This window comes from Protopterus annectens, chromosome 2.part0, assembly GCF_019279795.1.
Source record: "Protopterus annectens isolate FY-2018-M chromosome 2.part0, PAN1.0, whole genome shotgun sequence".
In the NCBI taxonomy this organism is placed as follows: domain Eukaryota; kingdom Metazoa; phylum Chordata; order Ceratodontiformes; family Protopteridae; genus Protopterus; species Protopterus annectens.
Window position 1 is genome coordinate 1,478,642,139 of NC_056728.1, and position 20,083 is coordinate 1,478,662,221.

Below are 20,083 nucleotides of genomic sequence, written 5' to 3' on the forward strand. Positions count from 1 at the left end.
GCATGACCATCAATTCTGGGTTGGACATGGCCTTGTATATCAGGCAGAGATCATCTTTTAGTAGGTGGTATGCAACCAAGTACAGCTGGAGTTTCTTCAGTCGAGCTGCATAGGGCATCTGTTTGAGGCCAGTGATCCTCTTGGTGAGGTACTTCTGTGGTCTTTCCAGGTGTTGCAGGTGTCTTGTAAGGTACATCCCAAATGGGGCATTGTACTCTATGATGGGTCTGATGAATGATGAATAGAGGGGCACAATGACCTCTTTTGATTTGGATGCAAACCCTTTTGTGATTAGGTGGGCCACATAGAAGGATTTTCTAACAACTTTGGCAATGTGATTATCAAAGTTGAGATTACTATCTACTTGGGTCCCCAGATCTCTTATTACGCCTTCCGTATTTAGGGGACTACCACCTATGTGGTAGTTCGTGGGTACTTTGTTTTTTCCAAAGGGGATGACTATGCACATTTTAACATTTAGCATGAGGCCATGATTTTTACACCAGGTATCCATCTCAGTGAGAGCCTTTTGGAGGATGTCTGTGTCAGCCGGAGAGTCAGTTATAGCCCCTAGTTTGCAGTCGTCTGTGAACTTGGTCAGCCATAGTCCTCCTGTGCTTGTCTGTACCTCTGAGAAGTATATGCCGAACAGGTGGGGTCATAGGACTGAGTCCTGGGGAATGCCACTTGTAACCAGTTTAGAGTCAGACCTAGCTCCTGCAACTCTCACCATGTGGGTTCTGTCCAAGAGCCAGTTGGCAACCCATCTTGTGACATAGGGGTTTATGTTCAGGCTGGTGAGCTTGTCTATCATACCAGAATGGGGAATGGTATCAAAGGCTTTTGTGAGATCTAGTTAGGCTGTGTGTACCACCTTTCCCTCATCTATAGGCTTAATAAAATCAACGATGTCTTGTTCCTTTACCCGTAAACAGTTCCACACCAACACCTTTATAAAACACTTCTTTATTCAGATAAAATTCAGTGGTTGAGCGCTTTCATCTAATTATGATAGACTTCATCAGAACAATCCTAAAACAGTAATCCATTACTTAAATACTTTTTTAAAAAAACGTCATTTTTTTATATAATCAACATTTAAAGTGCCAGTGTGCTAATTCAAATAAAACCATCCTAATGCCTCCATTAACCTACTAAGCTAGTTGCATACATGCTGTTCTCATATAAAATGTGCTAATGCTCATACTATATCCATGTATTAAAACTTATATTCAACCTTCTACTCTTAATGCCAGTATTACGTGTTATTATGAATTCATTTATTGAAAATGTTGGTTTAATAATGTATTAGTGCATTGGTTCCACCACAAATGGAAATTGATTCACAATATTTTTTCTAACATCGGCTTAATAGATATATGGTCATTGAGCCCAGGGGGGGTAGCGGCATTTAGCCTAATTTGCCACCTAGTCTCTAATTCTGCAAGTTTCATTTTTATACATCCACCCCTTGGATTCTCTTTGGCCATCTCCAGTATACCAAAATGAAATTCACTACATCCGTTGGGACCTTTTGACTGGGCAATATGCCTCCATAAAGCATTCCTAGTGTCTTCCATTTTAATATTATAATAATGGTCGTATATTCTTTGTCGAAGACACCTGTCGGTCTTCCCTATATAATAACATGGACACTTCGTACAATAGGCAAGATACACTATATGTTTTGTCCTGCAATTACCCTTTTTGAAGTTAATATTTGTGTGGTATGTGTCCTCTAGCCTAATACTGTTCTTCTTGGTGATGTACCTACATTGGTTGCAGGTGCCACAACTGGTGGTACCACGAAGGACAACTGCATCCCCATCAGTTCCAAATTTCCTTTCTACCTCACTTTTCAAATTGACTCCATTCCTACCCACAAACTTCGGTGTACTTCCTATTATATCCACTAATTTTTAGTTCATCTAGTGAATCCATCAAGGGTATCCAAACAACAAATAACTCGTAACACTAAGGAACAGTTCAACAATAATAAAATCAATGATGTCTTGTTCCTTTACCCGTAAACAGTTCCACACCAACATTAACAAAGGGAATGCAAAGGATGACGAAAGGGTGGATTATAGTAGAGCCTGCATAGTACAATACTCCCAATGGAATAAATATGTAAAGGATATTATTACCAAAAATTGGAGTATTCTTAAGACTGACAAAAAATTAGTGGATATAATAGGAAGTACACCGAAGTTTGTGGGTAGGAATGGAGTCAATTTGAAAAGTGAGGTAGAAAGGAAATTTGGAACTGATGGGGATGCAGTTGTCCTTCGTGGTACCACCAGTTGTGGCACCTGCAACCAATGTAGGTACATCACCAAGAAGAACAGTATTAGGCTAGAGGACACATACCACACAAATATTAACTTCAAAAAGGGTAATTGCAGGACAAAACATATAGTGTATCTTGCCTATTGTTAAGTGTCCATGTTATTATATAGGGAAGACCGACAGGTGTCTTCGACAAAGAATATACGACCATTATTATAATATTAAAAAGGAAGACACTAGGAATGCTTTATGGAGGCATATTGCCCAGTCAAAAGGTCCCAACGGATGTAGTGAATTTCATTTTGGTATACTGGAGATGGCCAAAGAGAATCCAAGGGGTGGATGTATAAAAATGAAACTTGCAGAATTAGAGACTAGGTGGCAAATTAGGCTAAATGCCGCTACCCCCCCTGGGCTCAATGACCATATATCTATTAAGCCGATGTTAGAAAAAATATTGTGAATCAATTTCCATTTGTGGTGGAACCAATGCACTAATGCATTATTAAACCAACATTTTCAATAAATGAATTCATAATAACACGTAATACTGGCATTAAGAGTAGAAGGTTGAATATAAGTTTTAATACATGGATATAGTATGAGCATTAGCACATTTTATATGAGAACAGCATGTATGCAACTAGCTTAGTAGGTTAATGGAGGCATTAGGATGGTTTTATTTGAATTAGCACACTGGCACTTTAAATGTTGATTATATAAAAAAATGACGTTTTTTTAAAAAAGTATTTAAGTAATGGATTACTGTTTTAGGATTGTTCTGATGAAGTCTATCATAATTAGATGAAAGCGCTCAACCACTGAATTTTATCTGAATAAAGAAGTGTTTTATAAAGGTGTTGGTGTGGAACTGTTTACGGGTAAAGGAACAAGACATCGTTGATTTTATTATTGTTGAACTGTTCCTTAGTGTTACGAGTCATCTATAGGCTTGGTAACAGCCTCAAAGAAGTCCACTAGGTTTAGGAGGCATGATCTGCCCTTAACAAAGCCGAACTGGGTAGGGTCCAGTGTTTGGAGGTTCTCAATGTCTTTGTTAATGAGTTCCATGATGATGCGCTCCATAGCCTTGCAGACCAAGCTAGTCAGGCTTATAGGGTGATAGTTCCTAAGGTCTGTTGTGGCTCTACTGTTGTGGAGCGGAATAACCATTGCTGTGTGCCACTGGGTATGTAGCCTGTGGAGAAGCTTAGTTTGAACAGTGTGTTTAGGTGAGCTCATGTAGGATGCAGCCTGGGACACCGTCCAGTCCCATTGATGCTGTGTATTTGGTTTGGAGAAGGCTATTTTAACCTGAGTGTCTGTGACTTCAGGGACTCAACATTCTTCTGGTATGGTTATGGGCCCTTTTGGGGGTTAGGGGGAAGTGGAGTTTTTTGCTGAACCTGTCTGCCAGGATGTTGGCGATATCAGTCAGTTCAGTGTATTTTTCTGTCATTCTGCACTAACTCCAAGCAGATCTGAGAATTGCCACTTAGATTCTTTACATAGCTAAAGAATGCCTTGTGGTTATCTTTTTTGAGTCCTTGGCAATTTTTCTTTCAAAGCTCGCCTTGGATGATTTTATGAGGGATCGTAGTTTCTTGCTGATACTTATCAGGGATGTCTTCCCTTCATGGGATTTTACTCTTTTCTGTACTAGTTTCCTCCTTCTGTTGTATAGCTTGTTTATGGCAGGAGTCCACCAGACTGGTTTCCTTTTCTTGGAGGAGTGAGTCATGGTTTTGCTTGGGATGGCATGATCCATGCATTCTTGTAGGTGCCCATAGAATGCATTAGTAATGGATTTTGCAGCTTGGCCAGGATTATCCTTCAGCATGGGGGCTTTGAAACTTTCCACCTCGGACTTAAGTAACATGAAGTTTGCTTTTGAAAAGATTTTCACGGTGGTTTCCTTGTCTGGGGGTGGGGGCGGAATGTGGATATCCAAAGTGATTTGTTTATGGTCAGATCTAACCAGCAAGCGGTTGACCTCCAGTGTGGAACACCAGTCGCCGATGTTGGTGATCAGCAGATCCAGTATGTTGTCACCTCTGGTGGGAGTATTGACCAGTTGAACCAGGGTGTTTGAGTTTATAAATTCTAGGAAATGTTGGGCAAGGGAGTTAGTACTTGAGTAGTTCTCCCAGTTAATGTTTGGGTAATTGAAATCACCCAATATTAGGGTGTTTGGTAGGAATTTTATGTTTCCCAGTGTTTTCAGAAAAGCGGAATAGGGGTCCTGGGACATGGTGGGTGATCTGTAGCAAGCTACAATTTCAATTGCAGTTTTGCCCATTATTAGTGGCACGTCGATGATCTCTGAAGCATCGTGCTGTGCCACTAACCTGGAGGTGTGGGTATCCTTGATAAATATGGATACACCCCCACCTTTTTTATTTTGGTTTGTGTTATGTGGCCAAAATGTATGGTATGAGTTGTAGCCTGGTAGTGCTGGGGTGCTCTCTGGAACCTTAAACCAGATTTCTGTTACTGCACATATATCAATTTTCTCCATACTGAGGAGTGCCTCTAGTGCATGCATTTTGATGTTTAGACTTCTGGCATTGAGTAGCATTACCCTCAGTTTTTTGTTACTTGTGCTATTTATGGCAGTGGGTTTGTCTTTTGAGCCTTGCCTAGAAAATACACTATGGGGGTGGCAAGAGCCTTGGCCAGTATTCGATAGCCTAAGGGTGACAGGTGCAAGCCTTCTCTAGCAAAGCAGCATGGCTTGTTGAGCATGTCATCCCAGGTGGACAGACACTGGATCCCCTTTGAATGACACCAGAAACTTAGCCAATTGTTGAAATCAAGAATTATTTCTTTATACCGTGGTATCATTCTTAGTGAGGGCAGGATGCTACTCAGGGTCAAGGTCTTACCAGCCTAGACCACATGATCAGAGAGCTCTTCCATGTCTTTTTTCATGTAGTCCAGTGAGGTACAGCTCAGGTCATTCACACTAGCATGGACAATGACAGAGTCATATTTGTACTTGTTCTGGAGTGACCTGAGTGCTTGTATTATGTGGTGGATCCTGGCACCCGACAGGCAGCTAACAATAACCTTCTCCTTATTCAGCCTAGTGAGTGGGAAGTCAGTGTGCCTGACTATAGAGTCACCTATTACTAGTATGCTGGGTATGTTATTTTGCCTTAAGGGCTGTGATTGCATGGCACACTGGTTTTGTGAAGTATGTGTTTTATGGTTTGTGTTGGGGGGTGGAGGTTGCTTGAATGTTTGCTTTGGAGGTCTCTTGGTTTTGCAGATTTTTATTTAGAGCCTCTGAGTATGTTGTCATGTATTTATGTGTGTTTTCCTTAGTATATTCCTTAGTACTGCTGATCTCTCAGCTCACATTATGATTTATGTATTTGTCTAAATTCGCTTTTATTTATAATTCATTTCATGTACATCTGGTCTTGACACACTTTCTTTTGCATATTCCCAGACTGTAGCTGAAAAGTATATGTGAAGATTAGTCAACCTGTATGGTTAAAAAACAACTAATAAATATAACTAAATGTGTATTCTTGTTTTCTATGTAATTTCTCCCCCTCTGCCAGCTGACTGTCATTTTTCTTCTAATCGGAGTTGACACCATTAGTTCATCTGTAGTGAATGGTCCCCAGATCTGCTGTTTATGGCCATAATTCAGGTCCAGATTTGTGAAACAAGGAATCTGTGCTCTTGTCAACATCTTGACAATGACAGCACATATTTTGAGAAAGTCCTAAACCTTATTCTTTGGCTTGAGGGAGGGATGTTACCTGCACCACAGAGGAGAGCACAGAATGCCCCCACCCACCTGTGAGTGCAACACAGAGTGGCCCTTGCCACATTTGTCAGTGCATGCTACTGTCTACTTGCTTAGGAGAGCTACCACCAGTTGGTGGCGTAGTGGGCTGCAAGACTGCTCCCAGGATGTCCACTACAAACTCAAACCTCCCCCAAGGGATTGTGGGTGTGCATCCTGGGTCCATTGCAAACTCAAACCTCCCCCCAAGGGATTGTTGGTATGTGTCCTGCTCTGCCTCACCTCCTCTACTGGAAGGCCATGCCCATCCATCCTTGCCAGGACTGTGAAACAGTGATGTGGTAATCAAAGATGGCCTGCTTGTGTGATAGTCAAGCCTTTTCCCCTATCAACACAAACCAGCTGATACTAGCAAGTATTAAAAATGTCATTTTGACAAAGTACACATTTCTTTAAACCCCAACTACCTACTCTTTGATTTTTTTAGTACCTGCTCTACATTTAAATCCAGACCAGATGAACACACCATTTATTTCATGGCTGAACATAATTTTGTTATTTGATGCTGCGTATAATTTTGATTAATTTGATAGCAAGTTAAAACTACTAGGTGCAGCTGTTTGTTTTCAGGGACAATTTTTGAGTACAGCCTGATTAAGTGAGCAGCCCAGGGTCACAGAATATGCTAGAAAAGGCAGAGAGAATCAGACCAAGAACTGTATTATGAATAGTCTATCTACGCTAAAGCTGAATCAACAGGCAAATACTTCCAAACTAGAATGTTCAGTTTCCCTTCTATGATGTAGAGCAGCATGTCTTGATGGTTTTCATTTCTGAGATTCTGAACTCATTTCAATAACCTTGCTGTGCTCCTTCAGTCTTTCTAATTTCCTTATTCTCACTACAATCATATAAACTGTATGCCAGCAGCCCCTCTCATTTTGTTGTTCTTTTCTCTTCTCTCCTTTCTCATCAACAAGCTTCCCCCTTGACATAGATCATCCCACTGTATTTACCTTGCCTGCTGATGATTTACAGCTTGTAGACATACTTTCCTGCTTCCTCTGTATTGGGTATTGGATATCCTTTTCATTTCTTTTTTACTTTCCTTCCTTAATGTATTGCATTATTTTCTATAGGTCACTCAATAACGTCTCAAATGTACCTCATTTTTGCAGCTATCTTCTTAAATCAAAATGGTAATAAATCTCCTGACTTATCTAACTATTGCTCTCTGTTTTATTAGTTATAACTTTAATATATTGATGTTGAATTTCATGTGGCACAGATGTTAGTTTGGCCTTGCAGAATTTTCATATCCCGTCACTAAAAAACATAAGTTTTATTCAGTATGAATGTGCTTATGTCAGTTCAAGAAAAAAATTTAGTGAAACTAACATCACTGAATTTGACTTATTAAAAGCACATTTCATTAACTTCTCAAAAAATAAGAAAATAATAATTTGCCTTCCATTACCCCACACTCTCACAGTAACTCTGAGATTGATCAACAGTGGGAATAGGAGGAACATCATTAAATTCAGTTAGTAGATCTTACACATACCCATACTGACTCACTAATTGCGCATTCACACATATATAATCTTTCATTCACAAATCTCACACTCATGTGGATGCAAAAGTGTGGGCACATTCACACGTGTGCATACACATACACACACACACACACACACACACACACACACACACACACACACACACACACAGACATGAACACACAAAAACATTCACCATTCTTGAACTCACCCACATAGTTTTACACCAATCCATCCCATATTCACCTACAAACAAGTCTGTCAAAATGTCAATTTGTGAAACAGTCCTCTGATTTTCATTTTAATGAATGCCTTCTTCATATATATATATATATATATATATATATATATAGAGAGAGAGAGAGAGGAGTGAGAGAAAGAAATAGTTGGGAATGTGTGTTTTGCCTGTGCATGCCTGCGTGCATGCGTGCGTGCGTGAGTGCACGCGCATGTGTGTGTGTGTGTGTGTGTGTGTGTGTGTGTAGGTTATGTTTGTTCTTATGCTTTACATGACATTTTATTTTCATCCTTAAGAAACAAATAAGTCAAAAATAAAACTGAATATGCTACAAACATGCACAGAACTCACATTTATTGAAATCTGATTATCACTGAATGGGATATATAATGATAAATACCTCTTATGCAGTTCAATCAGAATAATAAAAAAGTATGATCGTTGAGAAAAGTTTATTGGTTCTTTGAAACTATATGTTGCTGTATGATTTACATTATAAAACTTGTAAAAATTGCATTATAATTACTCTTCAGCTCTAAAACTGAAGTACACTAATTATCTGGGGAGTTTCAAAACTTTCATGAATCATAGTATGAGATGTTGAAGATATGAATTTTTCATTCCTAAGGAGTATGCACATCCCATAAAAGCACAGAAGATCAAACAGAATGAAATGTAGTCATCTTTGGGTGACTTTATGAGGTGCTCATTTTATATTAATGCTCTAAAGGCTTCTAATTGCCCACTGAAGAAATTTTGCTTTTGATCCCAGTATACAAAGAAAACTGGCATTTATCCTCTTTATCAATATATTACTTTTCATTGTTAAAAGTGTAATTTGTGTCCCATTTAGAAAACTGAACAATTTTTGATGTGCTGTAAATAACTTTATAGTGACCAAAACTACTTACCATTTATTTAGTTTTATTCAGTATGTGACCTATATGGCATCAGAACTATTCATTGTCCAAAGCAAAACATACTGTCTAAGGATCTTATATAATATGCAAAGAGTCCTGTGAGACTGACAATGTGACCTAATGAAAGCTAAATACATTATTTTATGATCTGGTAAGTGTAAACCATGCTATATGGGAAAAATGTCAATATACATTATTAGCAAACCATTCAAAATAGATCAATGGGGAATGACACATGTAGTACATTACTATAATACAGCAATCCAGCAGTATATCAGGTTCCTTGCCAATATCATGTAACATAATTTAAATTTGGAAAGGCAGGGATGTCTCAGTCACTCCATTAATGTTGCACCACACAACCAACTCCCTCTCCCAGCCTGAACCCATTTGACATCATTACAGCTTTACAGGAACAGTTCCTAAATTTTAGCTTAGTACCAAAACAACACAACAACTTGTCCTCCATCCACTTTTCTTCTAAAGGCCATCAATCATATGTGAATAAAACTTCCCTGTAACCCCCTCAGAAAGAAACTGTTGCTTTAAATTAAACACAGATCTCCTATTACTGACAGTCTGCCAAATGCATTCCTTAACGCAACTGCTGAGATTTTTCACTCTGTTAGTATCCTGATCAAACAGTCTCTCTCAAACAACAATACTGTGACTGGATTGAAAAGAGCTGTATGACTTTTGTTGCTCTATACCACAGGGAATATAACTCAGAGGATAGGGTTGGGGTGTAGGTAACTAAACTGATGAGAACTTCTTGCAGAAGGGTCATCATACAAACTGACACTATGGGATTTTAGCACCTAACCTGACATGTGCCCAAACCACAGGAGGAGCACCAGGTGCCGGATGTGCAATGGGCAGAGGCTGTACATGTCCCTACCTTTGTAATAACAGCACATGCCTGCTTTCCTCCTATTTAATGAGCTCTTTCTTGACACAGTGTATTATCATTCTCCTTTGGCAACATAAAGATGTATGAATGTGTCCTCTCCTTCCCATGAGAGGTAGTCAGTAGCTAGTCTTAATATTCCTCCTTCTGGAAAGTTCTTCCAGGAACTAGGTTGCTAATGAAACTCTTAGTACAGTTGAACCTGAGACATCAGTTCCTTGGACTCATTTTGTCATTTCTGGCTGAAAATATCTACATTACAGCTACAAATGTCCCAGAAGCTTCAAGAAATCACGTCTAAAACCTGGAAACTTTAGATTAAAGGAATAAAAAAAAAAAAAACAGCTATATCTCATTCAAGTGGAATTGTAGCAAACGATAGTCCAGTGTCATTCCTTCAAGTGATAAAGGTATTTAAATTATTTTAGCCTTAAGGAAGAGGAAGGATAGTCATGACAAAACGATTTTAGATGAGCTGTAAGGCAAAGAAGGACCTTGTATATGTAAGAAGCATATCATTATTTAGGAATCAAGGACATGAAGAGTCAACGGATGCTGGTGTGACTGAGTGGAGTGAAAATTTGTGAGTTTGGAAAGTTTCGTAATTCACTTACAAAAGATAAAATTCTGCTGAGTATGACAATAATCACATAAGAGGCAGATTATTACAGGAAACCGAAAGCAGAAGAAACAGTTGATAAACACCACGTGTGTGGCAAGAGTGAGTTTTCTAGTATTCATATTAAATGTATGAATTATGAACTTCAAGTTAAACTAAAAGCTGTGTGCAAACAGTAGGACAGTATAAAGCTTATTATATATATATATATATATATATATATATATATATATATATATATATATATATATATATATATCATTACTGATTTCATGGCAACCCTGATGATGTCTAATAATAAACAAAAGGTCAGATATGATACCTACTGCAACCATTATGGGAAGAGGTATGAGAACGCATGCAAAGCCATTTTATCATACCTCTAGGATATGTGGTGGTAGGAACCATGCTAAAGTGTTGTGTAAGTATAAGGCAATATGGACACCAATGTATACAAGGAATAGAGAAAAAGTAACACAATAAAACAAAAATCTTTGTGAGCACAGAAGATATAATGCAAATTTAGTTCAGACAGTAAATACTAAAAGTAATATTTTCACTAAAAGCTTCTAACTAATACTGATACAGAATGCAATATACTGTAATAAACCTCAAGTGAAGATTCATATACAAGTTGCATAGTACACTATATGTAGTTGCACAGGATATGACCAGCTACAGGCTTCCACTTCCTAGTAACAATTCACTGTCACATGTTATACTACAACACAAGGAACACAAATGTGCTGCAGAAAATACATGCATATTAATACAGAATAACATGCAACTGAAACCTGGAATAATAATGATGTAATAAAGATATGGAGATATATGTGAGCTATACATAGGCATGTATCACAGCCATAAGTTGCACATACTACACACCAGTGTACACCTGAGTATTAAAACAGCTGTTGACAAGGTAATTCTACTGGATGCACAGTCCTTTTTTAGATCCAGCCTAGGAGTTATATGTGGTTAAGCAACTTGTTCTGAGTCAAACATTGTACAAATGGAGGCTGTGGAAATGAAACTCATGATTATTGCAAGTCTAGGTTAGCAGACAGTTTGAGTGTCAGGGATAGCAACATTTGTCATGCAGTAGCATATGTTTGTGATTAGTAGCTCCACTTCCTGCTGGTGTGTACAAAATGCAATGCAGTGCCAAAGGAATCATTACCGTTACCTGTTGAGTTAGGAAATAATTGTTTACTTCAAACTAAATTAGGACACTGTATGGACCTTGGAGGACATCTCTCTTTCCCATTCCTATATTGATGTCAATTTCTTGCAAAGTTTGCTACAAGCATGGTTTGTAGCCCACCCAGTGGGTGCCATAGGTTGCACAGTATGCAGCAACAAAGGTCCTATCTGCCCACAGTCACAAATGTTTCTGAACAGAAAGGGCACCAATTCCTTCAACAGCTGGGTGGTATATCCAATGTGTCTGAACAGCAGCCAGGCATTCCTCATGATTCCCATATATGACATGTCAGACATATCCCCTCCACCTAGAGAGTGATATTCCACAGGACCATCTAGTCGGTAAGTTTGGGCAGCATGTCCAATGATAGAGTATATGAATACATTTATAGTATGTCCAAGTATATTTACACACATGTTGACACTCTGTTGCAGATGAAGCTGGATAATCACTAGATTAGGGGTCATGTTGTTAGAATGGCACCCACAAACCAGTATAAAACCACGCATGCACTAGCCCACAGTATCATAAACCATGTGTGTATGACTTGCTCACCCTCTAGTTCTACAGCATTAATATGTCAGAAACGCCACTCCAACACCTGAAGATCAGTGCATTGAACAGTGATGATGTAGAAAACTAATGAGAATTCCATGGACCACAGGGAAGTAAAATTAATCAATACTTATAGAAAAAAAACTAGACTATCTACTGGGAGGTCTAAATGTCCAAACCTCAAATGTACTGACTCGAGGCACTCCTTAAAATGGAGAACATTGACATCTGTGCAGTGACAGAAACCTGGTTCAAGGCTCCAGAGAGCACCCCTGCATTACCAGGCTATAATTCATACCACACCTAACCTGGACCGAAACACTAAAGGTGGAAGCGTGTCCATATTCATTAAGGATATCCACTTCCAGGCTAGTTGCTCAGCATAATGCATCTGAGATTATCCAAGTTCAACTAAGTCTGGGCAAGACCGCAATCCAAATTGTAGCTTGCTAAAGTTCCCCCACCATGCCCCAGGATTCACACTCCTCATTTCTTGATACACTGGAAAATATTAGGGTACAACCTAACACCCTAATAATGGATGATTTCAAGTACCCTACCATTAACTGAGAAAACTACTAATGTACCAACTCTTTTGCTCAACATTTTCTGGAATTCATAAATCCCAACACCTTGGATCAACTTATCCACACCCCCACCAGGGACAGCAATATCCTAGACCTGGTCATTACCAACATGGGCAACCAGTGTTCCACACCAGAGGTTAATTCCTCGTTGGTCAGATCTGACCATAAGCTAATCACCCTAGACATCCACATCCTGCCCCCACCCACAATTAGGGAAACCACCGTAAAAAATTTCTCCAAAGCCAACTTCACGCTTCTTAAGACAGAAGTGGCAACCTTCACGACACCTATGCAGATGGACAATAGAGGTACAACTGCTGAATCCGACACAAATACAATTTATAAGCACTTACATAAGTGCATGGATTGTGCAATACATAACAGAACCAATATGCTATCCTCCAAAAAAAGGAAGCCAATCTGGTGGTCCCCTGCCATAAACAAACTCTACAACAGAAGAAAAAACTGTAGCAAAAAAGAGTAAAATTCCATAATTGGAGGAACTCCCTGGTCAGCCTCAGTAAGAAGCTGAGGTCCCTCATAAATTCCTCCAAAGGTAGTTAAAAAAACAAAATTGCCACTGATTCTGAAGACAACCACAACACATTATATAGCTATGTTAAGATTCTCAATGACAACACTCAGATCTGCTCTGAGTTACAGCACAATGGCACTAAATATACAGAACCAACTGATATTGCCAACATCCTGGCAGATAGGTTCAGTGCTAACTTTACCCCCCCCTCTCACCCCCTAAAGGGTCCATCTCTATACCGGAAGAATGCAATGTTCCTGTAATCACGGCTGCACAGGTAAAAACCACACTCTCCAAAGACAAGAACACAGCTTCCATGGGACCTGACAGCATTCCAAGCTGTGTTCTACATGAACTACAGAAAGAATTGTCACCCTACCTAAGTACCATGTTCAATCATAGCCTCACCTCAGGCTTTGTGCCCACTGAATGTCACGCAGCAATGGTTATCCCACTCCACAAAGGGGGAGCCACCACAGACCCTGGGAACTACCACCCCATTAGCCTGATGAGCCTGGTCTGCAAGGCTATGGAACATGTCATCATGAAACTTATAAACAATAACATTGGTAATCTCCAAACTCTGGACCCTACCCAGTTCAGGTTTGTAAAAGGGAGATCATGTCTCCTAAACCTGATAAACTTCTTTGAAGTGGTCAACAAAGCCGTAGGTGAGGATAAGGTGGTTCACACAGCCTATCTAGATCTCGCCAAGGCTTTCAACACCATCCCCCCACTCTGGAATTTTAGATAAACTCACTAAACTAGGTATAAATCCCTATGTCATAGGATAGGTTGCCAACTGCCTCACTGACAGAACCCACACTGTGAAAGTAGCAGACTCTAAATCCAATGTCAGACCAGTGACAAGTGGAGTACCACATGGTTCAGTTCTGGGTCCTCTCCTGTTTGGTATCTACTTCTCTGAAGTACAGGCTAACACAGAAGGTCTTAGTCTAACAAAGTTCGCAGATGACTGCAAACTGGGAGCCATAACAAAAACTCCTAATGATGTGGACATCCTACAAAAGCGCCTCACTGAGACAGATGCCTGGTGTCAAAGCCATGGCCTCAAGCTCAATACCAAAAAGTGCATTGTCATCCCTTTTGGTAAAAACTCTGTACCCATGAACTACCACATAGGCGGTAGACTGCTTAACACTGAAAGTGTGATAAGAGACCTAGGGACACATGTGGACAGTAGTCTCTCCTTTTGATAATCACATCGCCACAGTAGTCAGGAAACCCTTCTATGTGGCACATCTCATCACAAACGGTTTCTCATCCAGGAAAAAAAGAGGTCATTGTTCCCCTCTACTCATCACTCATTAGACCCATTATAGAGTGCAACGCCCCTTTTGGTATGTACCTCACAAGACATCTACAACAACTGGAAGGGCCACAGAAATGCTTCACAAAGAAGATTACCATCCTCAAACAAATTCCCTACGCAGACTGTCTCAAAAAACTCCAGCTTTACTCCATCGTATATCACCTACTCAGAGGCAATCTCTGATTAACATACAAACCCAGAGCTGTTGGACATGCTCCACATAAAGAAATCTCAATCCCTCCAAGCTACATGCTCTAGGGACCTAAACCTTGTCACCACAATAAACAGAACATGCTGGAGGGATAGATTCCTGTCGCAGAGACTTCCCATACTCTGCAACAAACTACCTATCTATATCAAACAAAGTTCCTCATTAACACTCTTCAAGAAAAATCTTGATGATTGGATGGGAGATAGGAAATTCACCCCGGGGATCACTTTTGTGGCTGTGCTTGACAGGGGCACAGGAAAATAATTTTCTTGGGTGGCGGAAGCCAAGGTACCGGTCTGTTTGACTAGGCTTATATAGGCCCTAGGGCCAACAGCCTAGTACCTACCTATGAACCTATGAACCTATATATTCATATACATATACATATAAATATACATATACCTATACATATATGCATACATATACATATACACAAGTTGAAAGAAACCAAAAGCTTGATCCACACCAAATTGTTTATTAAACGCTTTCGTCTCAAAAAATGGAGACTTCCACAGAATACACAATGTTACTTGCCAAATGTCTTAAATACACATATCTAATTACTATAGAATTAAAACAGTCCACCTTCTTAAAGGCATATACAAGGTTCCCTATATATTGCATGACTAAAACAGTCTGTACATAAAATTAATATTCTTTTAAAAGACAAGTAAACAAGCAAACAAAGCCAAAATGTCTCCAATCTTACAAAAATATACCTTATATTAAGGTGCAAATAAGAATAAATAATATCTTATAAGACAAAATTAGCATTTGGTTTAAGTATTGAAATGATAGATATGGTGACATTTAATCCCAGGTATGTGGTGGCATGAGTCCAGAGCTGCCACCTAAGTTCTTTGGCTTCCAAATAATCATCTATTGGACCCCCTCTTTCTCCTATTTCCATTTGGTCAATTATTACAAACTTGAAGCAGTGCCCTTCTTGATCTATTATATGTCCTGCCAATGCATTTTTGGGGTCCTTTTTAGATATATCGTAAACATGTTGTTAAACTCAGGTTCTAAAGGGGTTCTTAGTTTTTCCTATATAGAAACACTGGCATTTCGTAGATAATGCCAGATACACAACCCCCTTCTATTACAATTGACTCATATTACAATTTTGGTTTTAAGTTGGCAGGAGTGGAAGGGACTGAGTGCACTGATCTGCCAACTTTACGAACTTTGTCCACCTCATATCATGAACTCAATCAGTTGAACAACTAACTCAACAATTATCCCAGTCCAGGGGTAAAGGTAGAATGGACTTGGCCTACAGCAGGCGAGAAACCAATGAAGAGGACAGTGCATTCAGTGGGATAACACCCACACAGAGACAACCTTCCCTTTTCCTCAGCCACTCTGCAATGCTAAATTTGCATACCATTACAAATGATGTCACAATGACATGTGGAGCCCTTTACGATGGTAATTTTACTTTCCAGCAATGGCTACATGGAGAGAAGGAATGGCAGTCAAGGGTGAATGCAGCCAGAAATTACTTTGGCACAGTAGATACACAACTGAGGCAATCTGAGGATTTGATCCTGAAATATCTTAAGCTTCAGTTGGCAAATAATTATCTAAGAGAGTGCATCAAAAATGAGCGAATCCCAAAGGGACCTAGGATGTGGAAGTATCTGACTGGCTTGGTAAGGCATTCTGTTTTATATATTAAACTGATTCAATTGCTCAATTGACACGGTTGCAAGCTACTAGAGTGTTTAATTAAAGACAATGACAAGAAGATGTCTGAACTCTTAGAAACGATACATAAGACTGACCAAAGTATCAAGTCAGATTTGTTGTTTGAAATCCAAAAACATGATTACTTTTCGTTTTTTTCTAGAATTGACAAAACACTAAACGAGCTTAAAAACAAGAAAATCAATAAACTAATAAGGGACCAAAGGGAATATGATTTAGGTAAGGCATATCTGCCACCTCCCTGGGACAGTAACACCTTGACTGTCTGGATGGTAACCAGTTACAAATTGACAACACTGGAGAGGACAATGGAGATGATGACACTTCCAGCCTTTTAAAATATCCCCCTCTGAAGAGGTCCAAGAGACTGAGGGACCAGAGAGGGGAATGGACTACAGCAACCATATACGAATCAACAGAGAGGGGCAGAGGGAGGGGGAGAGGCAGAATTTACAACAACAACAACTTGATGAATTAAATGTAAATAATGATACTTTTTATGTTATTTTAAACAATGTCAGTGGTGATTTCAAGATTTAGAACTATAGTAATGTGGAAATACACAGTTCTGTGACCGATTTATTTAAGAAGGGTGTGTCCTTCATTCCTGTCCATAATGCATGGTTAGATGAAGTGTTAATCAACTTAAAGTTGTTTTCAAGAAAACTGAATTTAAGTTTTTATTTTAAAGATTCTACAAGAAATGTGATAAGTTGCAATGAATGTAAGAAGTCAAGTGTATTTAATCCTGTATTGCATCCCATCTTACAGGTTTGTGAGAAAACTGCGAAAATGACATTCGGAAAATGTTTTCAAAAAAAAAAAAACAATTTGTGATGTTTATAATTTAACTAGGGGTGAATTTAAAATGTTGAAAAATATCTGTGAAAATAGGGATCTAAGAGAAATGAAGCTCGATAAGGTGTAGGCCTTGTGGTCATGAATTATAATGATTATAGCAATAAAATGTTCACTATGCTATACACTGACACTTACAGGGAAATAAGTATAAACAAAATGAATATAGCTTATAAAAACGTGGAAGTAATATTAGAAGAGTTAGTGCTCAATGATCACATAGCTATGGAAGAACACAACTTTTTGAATGTAAAAAACCCTAGGACTCCAACCATCTTTGGGGTGCCAAAAATACATAAAGATCTGTGTGATCTCCCACTTAGACCTATAGTTGATGCAAAAGCATCAAAAACATTTCCAGTCACCAAATTTATAGACCAACAGCTTAAGCATATAAAGAAAGATCACCCTTGCATTTTTAAAGACTCTTGGGACCTTTTGGGCAATATTTCTAATGACAAATACACTGAAGATCTTTTATTTGTCATGACTGACATTAGAGATCTATTCTCAGTTATACCACACAGTGTTGGTATTGAATGGTTCTATTCCTTCTTATGTCAACATTCTAGTTTTGGATATGACCGGATTCTTACCATTATAACTTTGATGGATCTGATCTTAGACAACAATTTCATTATATTTGACCAGCAATTGTTTAAACAATGTAGAGGGGTAGCAATAGGGGCAGCATGTGACCCCATTTTTGCCAACATTGTTTTGGTATTCTGGGAAAATTAATATATTGTGAATTGCCCCTTTTCACACTATTGATCTTTTTATGGGCGATATCTGGATGATATCATTATCTTCTGGACAGGACGTAGGGAAGAACTGGAGGGGTTGTTTGAATACATTAATAACAGTACAGATTTTCTTGAATTCACTATCAATATAGGAGTGGAATTAGTGAATTTTTTAGACATTGCCATCACCATGGATAGAATAGTGGGTGGATTTAATTCTAACAGCTGTAGAAAACCCACGTACTCTAATACTTTATTACACTTCAGTTGCTGGCATCCTTTACACCAAAAGAAGTCCCTAGTAAAAGGCCAATGTGTTCGCCTGCCTTACAAGAATGGTGACCAACACTAATTAATTTCTAGCACAAAGTGAAATTCTTAGAAACATGTTGGTCAGAAGAGGATACTCAGAGGTGTTTTTGGACAACATTTTGGGTGAAGTGATACAAAAATGAGCTAGTGGACACTTTTTTTCCATTACTAGGGTCTGAAAGCGGTACCCTGGTTAGGAATAAGAAGAACACATATAGAGATGAATATAGGAATGTGTGGTTTTGACAAATAAACAATTTGGGGACATTGGTGACATTATTAAGAAGAAGTGGGATATAGTAAGGATAGACCCAGAATATCATAGTATAGTTGCGCATAAAGCATGCATCATATATAAAAAGGATGGCAGCATAAAAAATATGTTGGAGAAGTTTAAACATCCTACCCAGAATGGAAAGATGAATAAAAGTGACCACTATTCACAGTGCAAACATATGTTTGAAATTAATAAAATTGACTTACCTAACTATGGAAGATTTAAGTTATACAAAAGAGTCAATTGTAATAGTAGGGGGGTTTTATATAACATTATGTACAAAATGCCAGTGCTTCTATATAGGAAAACCTAAGAACCCCCTTAGAACCCAAGTTTATCAACCCTTTTTTATGATATATCTAAAAAAGACCTCAAAAAATGCACTGGCAGGACATATAATAGATCAATAAGAGCACTCCTTCAAGTTTGTAATAATTGACCAAGTGGAAATAGGAGAAAGAGGGAGTTTGATAGATGATTATTTAGAAGCCAAAGAACTTAGGTGGCAGCTCTAGACTCATGTCAGTACATACCTGGGATAAAATGATACCATATATATCAGTTCAATACTTAGACTAAAAGCTAATTTTGTCTTATAAGACATTATTTATTCTTATTTGCACCTTAATATAAGGTTTATGTAAGATTGGGAAAGTTTTGGCTTTGTTTGCTTGTTTACTTGTCTTTTAAAAGAATGTTGATTTTATGTACAGACTGTTTTAGTCATGCAGTATATAGGGAAAGTTGTATATGCCTTTAAGAAGGTGGACTATTTAAATTGTATAGTAATTAGATATTTGGTGTGGATTGAGGTCTTGGTTTCCTTCAACTTCTGGATACATATACATATACAATAACTGTTGAATGATATATGAAACTGTGATACATGGAGAGGGAAATATCCAGCAAAAGAAAATCACCAGCACCATATGTCATGTTAAAAAACTCTTCTCAAGTGAATCTACAGTCTGAAAGTCCACTATTAAACAGCTTTCCTGATTAATATTAGTGGTGCTAGTGTGTTTTTGTCTGGCTAGAAATTTTATATTAGAGTAGCTAGAGCTAAATTATAGGAAATGGTGAATCAATTTAGCAAAGGAAGGCACCATATCCTCAGTGGCCATAACCTGAGCCCAAAGAGGGTCATTGCAAAAACATTGAGATAAGAGTATGGTTGGATGACTATACTCATATAAAAGAAAAGGCATAATATGCCCTTCAGAAAAAAGTATCAGTTGCTTATATTTTTAATATAGATGACGTATCCATTAGTTCATCTGTGGGTAGTAATTTTTTGTTGTACAAAATTGTTAGCTTCCTCAAGAATTTCGATAGTCTTCTTTCCTTCTGATAGGCAGATTCTTATTTTAGCAGGGAATACCATTTGTGTTTTAATACCGGCTTTTTTAGTGATTTTATAAGAGGTACACATGCCTTTCTCTTTGGGATGACAGCAGAAAAGTAGT